This window comes from Anguilla anguilla, chromosome 13 (assembly GCF_013347855.1).
Source record: "Anguilla anguilla isolate fAngAng1 chromosome 13, fAngAng1.pri, whole genome shotgun sequence".
NCBI classification, from domain to species: Eukaryota; Metazoa; Chordata; class Actinopteri; order Anguilliformes; family Anguillidae; genus Anguilla; species Anguilla anguilla.
In genome coordinates this window covers 22,079,663-22,095,863 of record NC_049213.1, presented here as the reverse complement: position 1 = coordinate 22,095,863, position 16,201 = coordinate 22,079,663, and positions in this window count along the sequence as shown.

Below are 16,201 nucleotides of genomic sequence, written 5' to 3'. Positions count from 1 at the left end.
GGTAACTTACGCCTAGTATGATCTTAACATAGAGATATGATCATATCCATATGTCAAGGTGGGATTTTATAAATAACTATTTATTCATGGTTTTCTGCATAAGCCACTATTTAAGATACACTTTGATCATAAGGCCATTTCCTAAATGAGGCCCCAGATATCTGATTATTCCAGTTATTTCACCTCCTTGTCCAATGGCATGCTGAATGTGCTCTGCAGATACAGCTCCCATCCTGAGTGGTGAAGCTGAAGCCTTGTCCCATGCACAAGGAAATCGAGCTGCCTCCAGGAAAATCCTATTCTTTTTTTTTTTTTTTTTACTTTTTATTTTTTGCAAAGACAGTCAATGGATCATAGCCGCATAGAGTCAGCTTGGAGCTGCTGGCGGGAAACCTTTCTCTCTTTATCTTTCGCTTTGAAGACCATTGACTGAGATGGTAATCCACCGTGAGCTCTGGAGCATAGAGCCTCTTCTTTCTGCCAAATCGGCTTCAAAGGACAGCTCCACCGTTAGCAAAAATAAATACGCCGGTCCCTCAAAAGTGGGGCGGGGGATGGAAGGGTTTTATTATTTATTTTTTAGTTTTCGTTCAATCTGGATATTGAAGTGGAGGACCTCTCATCTAATGATAAAAAGAAGCAAACATACTGTAAACCAGATTCCTAAGTGATTTTGTCTTTTTTTTTGCACACCCCATAAGTCTTTAAACCGAGGCGTGTGGCACCTCCATTCATACCCCTCAGACCCGAGGTTTGTGTTTGATTTTCAGGAGCTAATTGTATTTCATTATTTTTTTAAAAATGTTTCTTTGGGCTTTTTCAGATAGAACAGTGTAGAGAGACAGGAAGAACTAGGAGGAGAGAGAGGGAAAGACATGCGACAAAGGTCGGCGGTCGAACTCGAACCGCCGACGTCGCGGCTCGCAATGAGCATGTGGAAAGCGCTCTATGGGATACACCACTGGAGGCCCCAAGGAGCTAATTGTATTGAATGTTGAGGCTATCGGAGTGTCAGGATCTAACATTTTTTAAAACATCACTGCACTGGCTTCCTGTTGCCTGAAGAATTGATTTAAAGATTTCACTCCTTGTTTATAAAGCATTGAATGGCCGGGCTCCACAGTATATTTCTGACCTGCTTGTGGGTTATGAGCTGACCAGGTCCCTGAGGTCATCTGGCGCTGGCCTTTTAGTAGTTCCCAGAGTAAAATCTAGATCTGGTGAAGCTGCTTTCTGTTACTATGCGCTCAGATGCTGGAATAGCCTTCTGGATTATTTAATACTGGCTCAAAAACAACTCTTGCTGTTTTTAAGAGTGAGCTCAAAGCTTCCTTCTTTTTCATGGCCTTTGACTTGTGTGTTTGCTTTATTATATATATTTTATGCATTTTTTTCACCTTTCTGTTTCCTCTTTATTTTATATATGTGTATATACTAGCATTCACTTCTTTTTAAAAATTGTATACATCCATTTATGCAAGTGGATATTTTGTGTAAAGCGCATTTGGATTTTCTTTTGTTTACCATTTGTCATTTGGTGAACTAAACCTTACAACAAATCTATTGTTTTTTTTACCGCAATCCCTTGATACCAAGAGAACAATGTGCCTACATTTGTGTAAAACATAAATAATGAAAATGTTTTAGCATATTGCCGTTATCGGTGAAATGGCATTATGTGCTGCTGGCAGTCTTATACACCTAGCACCTAACTGGTGTACAAGCTAAAAAAAGGAGGAACAAACAATCAGACCCAATACATTTTCCTCTAAAGTTTTTGTACCACCATTTTAAATGTTCTTTGGCTTTAGCTCAGCATTTAGTTTTGTACCAACTGAATAATAGAGGTGCTCACACCACCCCTGCTGAAAACTTGGAGTTTCTTTGTTGTGCTGTGCAGGCATTTAAGATTTGGCCCAGCTTTTATTACAGGGCGCATACCTGTAGGTTTGTTCTGTACTCACTGACTTTTTCCCAGGCAGGCTGAATTCAATTTCAAGATTGAACAGGACATCCACATTATAATAATTAATTTAGAAAGAGAGGCCTTTAGAAAGCAACCTGAAGTGCTTCTGTCATGTACATAACTGCATTCATGGTGAAAATAAATAGCAAGTAATTCACAGTCAAAGTATAGGAAGTGCATTTGAAAAAAACACTCACTTTTCTGTATCTGTGAAAATAAACAATGTTATCTTGTTTATTTTGTGTGGTAGGTGGAAATTTAAAGGTGGCTGGCTTTGTGACTGTGCTGACGTGCCCTACTTATGATCTCTTTTCAGCTGAGTAATTACTAGAGTTTTTGAGTTTGGGGGCTCCGACTTTACTTCATGGCTGTAATCAGGGCCAACACACGCCAGTGTGGGACGGCTGTCCTGATTGTCACCTCTGCACCCTCGCTTGTTATTTCACTGTCTGGGAAGCTAATATCTACTCTCTCTCTCGCTTGTTATTTCCTAATTATTCTCAAGGCCAGACAAGATAACTCCCGAAATCTAATTAACTGTGACCTTTCCCAGTTCTGTTTGATAGTCTAAATGAGTGCACTGTGGGAAAATATGTACGTCGTTTAATAATGCAAGCTTAAGTCCATAATTAATAACACTAAAAACGCAGCGTCGTGGCAAAGGGATCCGCCACGACAAAGCTAGCAGCGCGCCTTAAACGTCTGCGTCCCATTGGAGCAGCTGCGAGAATCTTGCACCTGAAGCCCTGGCTGTATCGTAGACTCTCGCGAGTGTAAGGGCACGCTTATCTAGTTCAAGCCTCTAAACTGTAAAACAGGGAGATCCAGTCAATTAATGATAACCGCAGGACAGTCACAATCCCTTTAAGCTTCTTCCCCGTCTCTTTCCAAAACACAGATATCTCTTCCAAGAAACTATATTCCAAAATTTTCAGAAAAGTGGCAAGATGGACCAATCCAAAATGTTATCTTCAGATTCCAAAATTAGACACTTTGTCTGAAACCAGCTGATAATAAATAAATAAATATCAGAGGAACGGCAGGGGACAGTGCTGTGACTGTAGTTTGCACAGAAGTGCTATTAAGCCCTGCCAGAAATAAATGAAAACAAAACAACAAAAAAAAGAAGGGGCGGGGAATGAAAGGAAAAATCGACGCAATTTGGTCTTCCGTCAGAAGGCTGCCATCAGTTAGAGGGGCCAGGCCTTCACACCAGGGGAATGGCACGCTTATCAAAACCAGGGCCTCTTCATTACTGCTCAAATCCCAAAACGCATCATAAGCGGAATGTAACCAATTTCAGGGGGTGGCAGGTCTGGTGAGAAGGGTGGACGGCCCGCACACTTTAATTAGGCTTTGCTCTGTTGTTTGAGTGATTACACAATTATTACTAGGCCTGCATCGCTATGTTGCGCTGTGCTGGGATGCTCAGGGGGGAGTGGGGTGTGGTGATGGTGAATTGGGGGGGGTGGGGGGGTCATGTGGGGTGGGCTTGCCATTCTTCATTACCAACATATAAATAGCCTCCCTGTGTTGCCTGTTTGGAAATAAACCTTTCCAAAAGATCACCATGGGGCCGGCTCCTCCTCTGAGATTTCCAAGATGTATTTACGACCAGCCTCTAATGATGGGAAAAAATAACAGCCGGTGCTTCCAACCTATGTGAAGCACCATATCATCACTGTGCTCACAGTGATGGGGATTTCAGAAGGGAGGTATGTGATTTCGCGGGAAGCCAATTCTGGGTCATTCCACCTCAGCATTGCCAACTCTTGTGAGACAAAGAAGCAACTTTGTCTTAAAAAAGAAGCCCAAAAGCAAACCCAGATTGATTACAGATATCAAGTTTCATGAACTCAAATGTGTGAGAGTTCTGTGGTGCAGGAGAGCAGCTGTTTGACATATTGTATTACCAGTTCAGAACTGGGTCACGTTTTGAATGTATGATAATAATTTGCCAAAAACATGTCAAAAAGCTTACACGTTCTGCACATGGACTGTGAGAGTTTTGTTCCTGAGCACGATGGACAGCACTGTGTAGTGATTATTGTGCTCAGTGTGTGATGGGGCAGCTACATTTGTTCAGTCATTTGTGGATACAGCAGCATAGTGGTGTTTTGGTTGGTTGAATCAATAATATTCTTTTTTTGAAATCCTTTAGCTTCGTTGCTATAATTTTGGAAAAAAAATACATAGGGGTTTGGTAATGGAAAAGTCAGACTGGTATATCTATTTGCTCAATCCCTTTAAGAAATGGAACATGTGTGAGGAGGATCTATTGCCAGGGGACTTAGTCCTATCACAGGCTCTTCCCAGTGTCCCTGTGCCAAGCTCTCCAGACCACAGTATGGCAGCCTGTGGGCTCAGATCAGGAGTGGGGGTGCAGGATATGGATATCACGTCAATTATTAGAAAAGAATAAGGAAAAAAGCCCTAATATGAGCAGTTTTTTTATTTTACTAACATAGAAAAGTGAAGATGAGTCAGATGTTAACACGCATCATAACTAACTATTAAACTTAATTGAACTCTTATTTAAAAAAAAAAAAAAAAAACAGTCATCCAGTCTTCTGTCAGGCTAGTAGGATCTGGTCACCATTTAGGGTGGGGCAGCTCTGAATTCAGCCCGGTCTGCTATTAATTACCCACTTTGATCAGTTTACCCCTCTGAAAGACAAGCAACAGACTACCCTTACTTTTAAAAATAATAATCCCAATTTAAATCTCCAAATTTGTTGATAGGTTAGTCGAACAGTAAACTGGTGGAATCAACCAATTAGTCAAACCCAACTTGATATGTGATTTACGATCCAGCTATCGCATCCATTTATAGTTTTTGTTGATTCTTAATGGAGGACTAAATCCACCCATTTAAAATATAAAACCTCAGGAGTCTGCTGAGACTTCACAAGCATTACAATAGCATCATTCTTTAATGCCAGATGCAGTGTTGTCATTGAAGAATCATTCGAGTGTTTTGTGTTGATCCTCAGCCCTCCTGGCTTCCATCATTGCCCAGGGAAACGGTCACGCAGTGGGGACACGGTGTTCCTCGCCATACTTCACTTAGCAGTAGAATCATCTCTTCTCCATCATGTCTCATATCTCTGTCAGAGGTGCTGATTCTGCTTTCCTGCTATTGGATGATTGTCCTCGTGGTTCAGGTTGGAGGTGATGTGGCCCACTGGATTCTAATGGGGAGGAAAAGACTGTTCCAGGTGAAACTACAATGCGCTAACATTCCAGGAGCGAGCCAGTGAACAGGTAGGCACATTAACCCGTGCAGATGAGTCTCATAAACAGAGAGACACAATTTCCCCTCTGTGTGCTTTCAGGAGCTTCAGTGTTTGGACTGGGTGACATCACTGGGTTTTTTTTGGGGGGGGGGGGGGGGGGGGGTATGCTGGAGGAACTGGCTTTTCCATTTTCACTGTTTGAGAAGGAAAAAAAGCCATCATAATGACAGAGGCATTTGGCAGCAATAATACACATCACCGCTGTGAGATTGCAAATCTCTCCAAAGGGCTTGAGAGTGTTGACAGACTGCAACTTGCAACACTGGGATTCTGCATTCAATTTATATGGGACATAAATGAATCAGAATGGAACACATATTGAGCATGTAGTTAAATTCAAAACGGGGAAATGAAGGACAATTTATAGTAGGACAGCCAGTGGTGTTCCATCATTTCATAGATGTCGATGTTGGCAAGTCTTTCTCAAACTCATCAACTGTGGCTAAATTATGACAATAGTGCCTTCTGGTCTTTCAATGGGAAGTGTTTATTTTCTGCTTCATGGTCCAATGAGCTTGGAATGGGGGGAGGGGGACTGCATGAGTAGATATTGTGTTTTAATGAGTAGATATTCTTGTTTTATTTCTATAATTTCCCCCAGACACTAGGAAGCATTAATCATCTATAACAAGAATACGTGAGAGATGAGCATGAACATAAACCCCTGATGATTGTGAACCTCCATTAATGGAGATCAAAGGCTGCCAACACTAGCATAAATTACAGTAAAGCAAACAAAAAACTGGAAAATACCAGAGAGCAGGTAGGTTGCAATCAAGGAGTCTGATAAATTATGCAAAGGCACAGTCTGCTCTTGAACCTCAAATATCATAATTGATTATGCACACTGGTGGCCTGGGACACCTCTAATGTATTTGATACCTTTGGACTTGAACATATCATAGACCTCCCCTGGCTATGGCAGTGTGGGGCGGGGGGATATAAATTTTCCACCGGTTTGCTGCAACATGATTCATTCTAAAGGGATCTGAGTATAGCACCATGTCTTTTTTGTTGTAGCTTAAAGTTGTACTGTATGGCTTCATTAATTATGGTAGCAGAAATTGATAAAAAAAGAGCTGATTTATCAATATCAACCAATGGCCAGCTGTTAATCTCTTTTACAAGGGATAAAAAATCTGTTCTGATTTGTGCAACAGGTATTCCCGGTTCTAAATTAATTTCCTGCAATGCCTTTTTGAAATAACAATTAATGTAAGATTTTTGTATTTTAAAAAAGCCCTTATTTGTTAACACAGATTGCGATTTAAGTTTTTTTTATGCTGAAATGTACTAGTAGTTTACAAATAACTGAAAATGACAGTGCTGAAACACTTAAGGGTGTGAGGTGCATTTTCCTGGCATGGTTTTGGTGCACTCATGCCCTTAGAATGCAATACAGATGTCTAAAATGTTAGTAATGGTGCTGAGTGATCATCTTCACCCTTGGTAAAGCATTTCTTTCCTACAGAGAGGGCTTCTCAGTCACCAGCTCTGAAAACAATCGAGCATTATGGGATGTTCTGGAACCACGCCTGTGCCAGCGCTTACAGCTACCATCAATTAAGCGTGAGTAAATTGACTTTCTCAAAACGCTGTTTTACTCCTATTGCAGAATTCCAGCTGCTGGTAGGCTATTTCAAGGGGCATGCAGGATGTACTGGCCACACCTGGTGGCCCAACATCCTATTAGGTGACTTTATACGGGCAGTTCCATTTATTTGTTCACAACCTGTACAATTTTCATTTGTAATGTGAACTGTGCATGGAGTGGAACTAGACTGTGATTTGTTGCAAAATAATGCAGATAAGATAGGAAAAAATAATAACTCAACAGTGAATAACCATAGCCTGATTTCTAAACTGCTTTCATTAAGGAATTTGGGGTAAATACATTGGCAATAAAGATAGAGGTTATGTTCCAGGTTCTGTTCTTAAACCCCCAAATGATTCTTTAAATTGTTACTCAATTATTAATGTAGCAAAAGTCATTGCTAAGGATGACTGTGCTCCCCCTGAGACACATTCACCAAAAACACAGAGTAGCTGATTACAAATTAAGATTGCAGATACCAGCACACACATCCAAATCCCTCATTATTTAGAGCTTGCTGTCAGCCAATACACCTGCAATGCTGACGGCACCTCTAGACCTCTCTGGCGATAGCTTTCTGCATGCAACAGCAGAACAAAGTCATTTTATTTTTTCATCAATACACCGAGACTACCTCAATTCCCTGAGTATGGCCCAGGGTGCAAATTGTATGACAACAGAGAACCTTCTCAACAGAAAAAATATTCACCTTCAAAGTATGGAGATAATTTGGTATCAAAATAATATTGTTTATTTAAAACTAATGAATACATGCAGGATCAGGATCATGTTGGAATTAATGAAAAAATACATTTTGAAATAAACATTATGCCCTGGAACCTGTACTAATTGCAAAATAGCTTTGCAAAATTGGAATCAAAGTTAGTTTAATCTTCAGCTTAATTCATCTTCAGCATCTACATTTTTGCTTGCCTCTGTTGATTGTTGGCTAATCATTAATTGAATGAAACATGCCATCATTGAACAGTGCAAAGATAGAAAGGGATTCCATATTTTGATTAAATAATCGTGACTATATGCTGAAATCCTTTTAAATGCTAACCAAAATAAAAGTAATCAAGTTTTTTATCATGCCATTTATCCTGGGTATTTTTGGAACGATGGCTTTATGGCAAAATATTTCTTTAAATATGTGTGATATTTTTCATGGATCAATTTTGACTGACAGATAAAAACAATGGGGTTCTAATTGGTGAAAGTGCGTATACCTGCTCGGTGAAACTACTACACCACTATTTGTGGTGGAAAATGAAACCACAAAGCACCAGATCTGCTCAGTTTAATTTATGAATTTAATTAGCTAAAAAAAGAAGTTATCTCCCTGTCCACCTTAGCGAATGTGTGGTGAGCGTTCTGGTGCAAAATGGCTGCCGTGCAGTACCCTCCTGGTGGTTGGTGGTGTGGTGTGAGGGGAGTTCCCACTCATCACAGTAAAGCACTGAGTTTTTGCAAAAGTCCTATATAAATGCAATGATTCATTCATTCATTCATTCATTCATTCATTCATTCATTCATAAAGAGACTGGATGTAAATACAGAGATACCAACCAGTATAATAGTTGTGAATATACAGTGCACTGCAATTTGGATTGTGACATGTTGTTTTGGCTCTGTGCTCCATTTGCATTGCAAATTCCATATCTAGAATCATACCTTTGGTTAGCCTTCTTGTGCATGAAATAATAATGCAAAAACACACAGCTGGCCCAGAATCAGCTGAGAAACCAGTTGTGCAATTACTTTTGCTTCCCTCAATTGGGGTGACTATGTACAAAAACAGCTGTTCCTATACAGATCATCCAATATGCATGTAAATACCCGCAAATTCATATACATTTTTTAAATGATTCATAATTAATTATAAATTAACAATTTCATTTTGAATCAAATGTACTAGAGTACAGAACAAAACAACAGAAATTGTCTCGCTGTCCAAATATTTATGCACTGCACTATATATACAACAAACATTCTGTGTCATTGGTTTGCATTCAACAGTAATGGTCTGCACAAATTAAGTTTTGCCCTCTCTCTTCCACATTTAGAGTCCTGTCTCTGAAAAATGGATACAGAACAAAGCTATTTTATGTTGACAGCACACAAGCTCACCTCTTAATGGGAGAGTGTGATTCAGTAGAGAATTATGCATTATCCTTTATAGCTAGGCCTGGCTGGATTTGATTTACATTTTTAAACATAGATCAACTGACTCAAAGCTCCAGCTACTCAATGGGGAAAAAGAGAAAGTGAACAGTGAAATTTAAAGACTATCAGCCATTGATTCTGCTCATCTTCTATGATTTGAAATTTTTGCATTATCAGTACCTTGGAACCCAGCCAGAATGAGACAAAAGGAAGTAAATTAGTTAAAAATGACAACTTTTAGCAGCCCAGGATGCAGAGATCTGCCATAAGTGGTAGTTTTCGTTCAAAATTAGTTCCGTAATTAACTGAATTGGATTAAGTTTTTAATTGAATTATGAATCACTTTCCCTTTTTTTTACATTGCTTATGTAATCTGTGAAAATGTATTATATTTTAAGTTTTGAAAAACCAATTCAGAACAACATTCCAATTCCATGTGACCACATTCTCATTACAAATGTTTATAAATTCTCAGAGATCCAACGTGTTTTCATATTTTACTAGTATTTCATGCATATTTGAACAAGGTCCAGCTAATCCCCCCCCAGCCTAGCCCTCTTTTTATTAAACCTGTGATTTATCCTTCATTACTGAGTTTTCTTTGTAATGTGGGTTTGCTTTATTTAACATTATTCTCGGTCAGGTACCACTGAGGTGTAGCTAGACTAAAACCTGTCTGATTTACTAGTGCCAGTCTTATTGCAGCAGCAGAGCTAGCAGTCAGGTAGGACGTTTTAATGGTTGGATTTTACTGTGACGCTTTCAATCAGCATGCAAGTTAGTGACCTGTATTACAGAACAAAACAAACCCGAAATTGCTTTTAAAATAAAAAATGCCACTTGCTGTCAACTTCGTGCATCTTGAATGTTGGCTTTGGAGTGGCTGTAGGTGAGGAAAAAGTCATCTGTGGAAAATCAGCCTATTACCAGCCTATAACCAGCCTTTCACCGCTTGCTTTTATATCAGCTGTAGCTTGGACCAAGGCTCACCTAAGTTGAATAAAAAGGCATTATAATCACGTTCAGGGATTTAGCATATGCTCCAGAGTGACTTATGAATATGCATACATAAAGGTTTAGGCAAAGAGCAGAGGCAATGCTGAAGCAGGAGTCCCACAAATGTTAGTTTGTGGAGTGGGAATCGGTTTATGTCAGCACATAAACTGACAATAGAACATTAGGTACCACCGCCGTAGATGCAAGGAGGGAATGAGTATTTAAATCACAAATGGGTTTGAGGGCATTAGATATAGCACAGGTCAGGCTATGGCTATTAAACCCATAATGAAAGCTCAATGTTCAGGGTGATCAATGTGTTGTTCAGTTAACTGCTGTAGGCAGTGGTGCCAACAAGAATCCCAGGCCCTGGGACAGATTTTGACATTTGGGCCCTATTTCTCCTTGGTTGTGAAATTTTTGAAGTGAGTGCGGTAGCTGATATAAATGTAAAATACATAGAATTTGAACTTGTGATTGGCTAAACTCATTTGATGATCAAACTTTTTTTTTGTACCAAAAGACAGGGAGTACAGCTTGGTTAACAGATAAAATATTGGAGAGAAAAATTTGAAACAATGAGGAAAAAACATAATTTACCATGAAATTATTCCATGTATTCTTGGGAAGTACTTCTTAATTTAGCCAGTCATTTTGTACCCCCCTGGGCCAGGACCCGGGACATGGTTCCTGCCCCCCCATCCCACCCCCCCAGTGCTGCTGGTTGTAGGGCCGTGAAACAGTTAATTTATCAAGCACTCAGACTTATTTGAGATGGCTTCCCAAAACAAAATGGATAGGCATTGAGTCTCCAGTGATTAGGAATTGACTGCATTACCTGCAGGAAGGGCAGGTTTAATTCAGCTAGGATTCCTCCCTGCATTCCTTTCTCAACATCCTTCTACGGTAGACCCAGAGGCTACCAGCTCTCATTAGCAGGAGTCCGCAGCTCTCCTCCAATCAGCACCAGCTGTCCTTCAGCACTGCGTGGCCAGCAGGGTGTAGAAACAGTCATGAGATTCAGTTGAATGCTCCTTGCAATTTTCAGTTCCAAATGATGAAGCACAGAATGGGAACTTGTTTGGCACTTAGTTGAAGTTAATTTTCAATTAACAGGTCAGCTGAATGTAATTCATTCATTCATAAGTGTTCGCTAGATTTGCTAGACCTGCTCACACACAGTCCATTAACAGTGTAAAATTTGGATTAACACCCATCATTTTGGAGAAGAGAAAATCAAATAAAATCTTAAATATGACATTGCTTTGCATTTCATTGTCTGCATCATCACAGTGACGTCACAGTGACACAGGCCCTTTGTGGGCAGTTAAAGGTCCTTTTTGGAGTAAGAGATTACAGTATACGACAGTAAGAGATTACAGTACACACTCTTTATGCTTTTCTCTCTCTAAAAGCTTTTGATCCTGCCAGTTCACTTTAGTGTATGCTTCAGCAAGCACTTTCACTTGTAAACTTTCCTCCCCGAGTCACTCTGCAGTAACCTGGGCTAGGCTGTAAAGAGAAACATTGAATATGGATTGATGATGAACAGTGCTTTGTGGTTGTAAAATATGGCACAAAGTTATTATGCAAAGAAATCACTGAATTATGACACACTGAATGGGGGAAAAAAATATTAAACATTACCCTAGTTATGTTGGCTTTATTTAGGTTTAATTAAGCTGTATCAATATATTTTTTGTGGCTGTGATTTTTCCACACATTCCTAACAGCTCTGCATTCTGCATCTACCAGGGCGAAGTCAAGTCAATCATGGTCTCAGAGCATAGTTTATCTTCCTTTCATTATGTAGTCAAACAAACCCCCCAGATTTAGATTGGGGGGGGGGGGGTGATTTTTCAAGATTGGCTGAGGAGGATTATTTGTTGTTTTTTTTTTCTTTCTTTTTTTGTTGTTGTTTACCCTCTTGGCAATATACTCGGACTCCCATGCATCTCTCTAACAGATAATACCTGCCAAAATCTAATTTAGTTTTTTTTCTTCAATGTCAAACCTTGTAGGCAGATGCTTTTGGTCTTTAGATAATAAATATCAGATCTGTTCGGCAGACGAGATGGATTACAGGGTAGGAGAAAGCCTTTAGAGAAAGGGAAATAAAGTGGGAAGATAAATAACAGGAGCGATGACTATGACGGCTCCTCCAGAGGAAGCTCTCATTAGCGAGCAGCGCATATTGCTGTTAAATAATGTAGGCCGTGCACATTTCATATTTAATATTCAGGTTAGCTCCTCCAGTTGGTTCCTTCTAATCTGAGTCAATTAAGTATTTGATGCGTAATTTTGGTGGGAAATCTCATCCGATCAGACATTGGCTGTCTTTTTCTTCATCTGCAAGTAGGTGATAGTTGAGTTTGCTGCCACCAGATGACTTAAACCAAAAAGGCAGTAGTGCCAGAGATTTCAATGCTGTAAGCACTATGATTTCACAATTTTCCCCATATTCCTCTATAAAGATATTTATTAATAAGTACCTTTGTACATAAGCAATCCAGATTCAGTACTTTTTTTCAAGGTGCAACTAGCAGAATGTGTGATTTATGAATATCTGTATGTTGCAACTGTGTAACATGCTGCCCACAGTAGAATAATCAGCCATGTAAAACCGTCACCTCTGTCAGGCTCCATCAGCATCTCCATCAGAATCAAAGCTGCTCCTGATTGAAAAAGGAGAGCCATTAATGCACTGCACGCCTTAGTATTACAACACCATAGAGCTTTGAAGCTTGGACTAGAGCAGGGGTTCCCAAACTCGGGCCTGGGGCCCCACTGTGCATGCTGTTTTTCCTTCTAACCAATTGCAACCCCAGAATTTTAACAAGCTTTTTTTTTATTATTAATTAAGTGCTTTTCATATTTAGAGGGATTATGTAAGTCACCCTCTTAAACCACATTATGTCAGAAATATCTATGCATGCCATAACAAATACAATTCCCATGTTCATATTGTACTTATTGTGTTATAGTGCAAACTATTGCATAAAAAGAGGTACAACTTGAAATGAAAGACTTGAATTAATAGGCTCCTAACTGGTGAAAGTGTGGACGACTAGCCATTAAAAATAACGATCTGAAAGATAATGTAGAATTTAAATACAAAGCAAATGATAATGTGTCAAACCTGAATTGTGTTAATAAGTTTATGAAAAAAATTAGGAAAGAAATTAAACGTGTTCAACAACCTAATCAGGAGCATATTGATTTACCTCTGCCTTTCATTTGATGAAAAAAAGTTACCTCTTTTTATGTAATTGTTTGAAATGTAGCACAATTAGCACAACATAGCACAATATCAACATGGGAATTTTTATTCTTCATAGAATGCAAAACTATGTCAGACATAATATGACTTAACAGGGTAAATAATCCCTCTAAACATGAAAAGCACATAATTTAAAAAAAAATTGCATCTTGTCCAAGGACTGAGTTTGGGAAGCACTGGACTAGAGCAACTCAGTCATTTTAATGAATGGTTGGTGGGGGGGGGGGGGGGGGGGGGGGGGGGGGGGAGCCCCTAATTGGCTGGCAGCTGGCAGCAGATCATGCAGGAAAGGCACACAAGTAAAACAGGAAGAGGACCACCAATGCTTTACTTTTGAAGGGGAAGGCATTGTCCTGACTGTCCAGAAGTGGGCTAAGTGTAACAAAGGAAGCATGTACATGATACATGGACTCTCTGATTGGTCCCAGTGCAGAGGTGTGAGAAGGCAAGGGGCGGGGCCAAGTCTATAGAATCTGTCTCTCTGTCTGACAGCACACCCACCCCTCTTCAACATCATCTCATTTTCTCACTCCTGCTTCCATTACCTCCTTGCTCTCTCTCTCTGCCTGGCTTTGGAGGAATGAGTTACGGTAACCTTAAAGGCTGTTTCCTCAGCTATCTGTCCAAAGCTGGCTTTACCTGTTTGGTAAATCTCCTTCCCTTCCATTTCCTCTCCTCTCACAATCAGTATCAGTACAGCTGCAAATAAACAACATCAGGTAAGGCGTTGCTAATGCACCGGAGTGCCGCAGTGCTGGAGCAGCTCCACTTTTGAAACCAGGTTAACAAACCCATATTCTAACTTTTCTTCAAGCTGCCAAACACAACTGTAAACTTGCCTCAACTTTCGGACTTACCGTTTTCCTAACCCTAACCCTAGCTGAAACCTAGTTTGAGCCCTAACCCTGCAATCAGGTACAACATCAGAAAACCCATTTAAAATGGATTAAAAACAAAATAAATATTATGAATACAATAATACAAATAATATATTTACCCGTTTTACTACTGTATTTATTGTGTGATCTTGAAAAAGCATTTATTCTTTTCCTCAAAGTGAAGAACTTTGCATTGCATTTCTCTTCAGAGTTGCCAACAGCATATAAAATTGCTGGTGCAAGGAAGCAGAGCTCAATGCAGTGTTTTTTGTTTTGCTCTGAGTTGTCAATAAGCACAGCTATTAATTGCTGGAGGTAAATAATTCCCTCACGACTAAACAGTAGGGCTCATAAACATAATTGTTCAATTTCCTTGAAGGATCCTCTTGGTCTCTAAAAACACGTTCCCTTCTAAATGCTCTTCTTACAACGATGGCACTTTCATCAACAAGAAACTTGTGTTAATTTCTGCTGTTTGTACGTGTGTAATTTCAGAGTGTAGTTTATAGGCTATGTTTATGTCATCCAGCAAATCTAAGCATGTATCTGCGGTTCTGCACGACTGGGCGTAAGACTCTGAAGTCTGGCTAAATTGTGAACTCACTGAAACCGAAAATCCTGAGTTTATGCCAAAATGTTAAACTTATCGGGTTGACTGAGTAAGCTACATATGTGAAACAGGGCCCAGGTTACCGCCTGCATCACATACCCTTGTGTCATGTGAACTACTGTTTTCCCTTGTGTTCAAGCCATGAAAGAAAAGAAACTGGGTGTCATTATATTTTGTAAAGAATTAAATACATTAAGAAAAAAGCAGTCACTCATAACAGGTGAAAACAACATAGTACAGACAATTTAGGCTTAATATATGCTCACATACCTGTAGCGGACATGCAAATGGGTGATAATGGCAATAGTCATCCCAACAGACCATATTACCCACTGAGAATAGTTTAAGGTGCATCTGGAAGAAACATGATTCAGTTCTAGCTCTTAAAGTACGATAGAATCAGATACTCTATCACAGTTCAAATCTGACCCACACTATCATCTCCGAAAATGAGCTATGATCTAGCCTCCGGGTTCTTATTTTCCCGGTGATTACTATGAGAAGAAATGTTTAGTCTAAATGACACTAGATTTCTCACTGTGAGTCTGAAAGCAGTTTTCTTTGGATACCCTACCCAAGCTGCTTTTTTGTTTCCATGGCAACGCCACAACCAGTATACAGGTCTTGCGTTCATATTGCACTGCGCTGTGGTGTGTGTTTGTTACAACCAGAAATCTTAATTTATGTTGCAGCTTTATATTAATGTGAAGTCCAAGATTATCTTAATCCTGACACAGATCCTTGTAAGAAAAGGCCTTTTATAAATTTGTGTTGTAAAAAAGACACACACAAATAAACTACCTGTGTGTAATTTCATAATAGCGATCAGCTTTAAACACCAATTTAAGAAAAGGGAAGCAATTATTTACAATGAATAGGAAATGGGAGACAGAAATGTTTTTTTTCCAGATTGTATGTCCTGCACACCCCCCAGTCAATCCCTAGCATTATTGGACTCACTTAGCATCAGGGTAGCCATGTGAGCTGTTGAAAACAACATCATTTATTCAAAAAACAAACTGGAAAATAAGTACCCTCCTAATATTTTACTGCAAAGGTACTCTTTATAAGGTACTCTACTCTTTTTTATTTTTTATTTTTTAACATATTGAAATTCTTGTAGCAACTGGCCTCAATCTTCATTGAAGTTATTTATTTATTTATTTAAACACAATTTTACAACAAAAAAACGGAAATGCCTATGGTACAGTACTCTGAAAACTAGAAAACCTGCACAGGCAATAATGTATTATATCTGAGGTTGCTATGGTTACCATTTGTGGACCAGGTCTCAGTGGATGTAAGAGTGAACTGTAGTTCCCCTTAATACCGAAATTAAGCGTACTTCTCTATTTGCATGTGCAAGAACATCTGACATGAAGGTGAAGGTGTGTGTGTTTGCAAGAGCTTGAGGA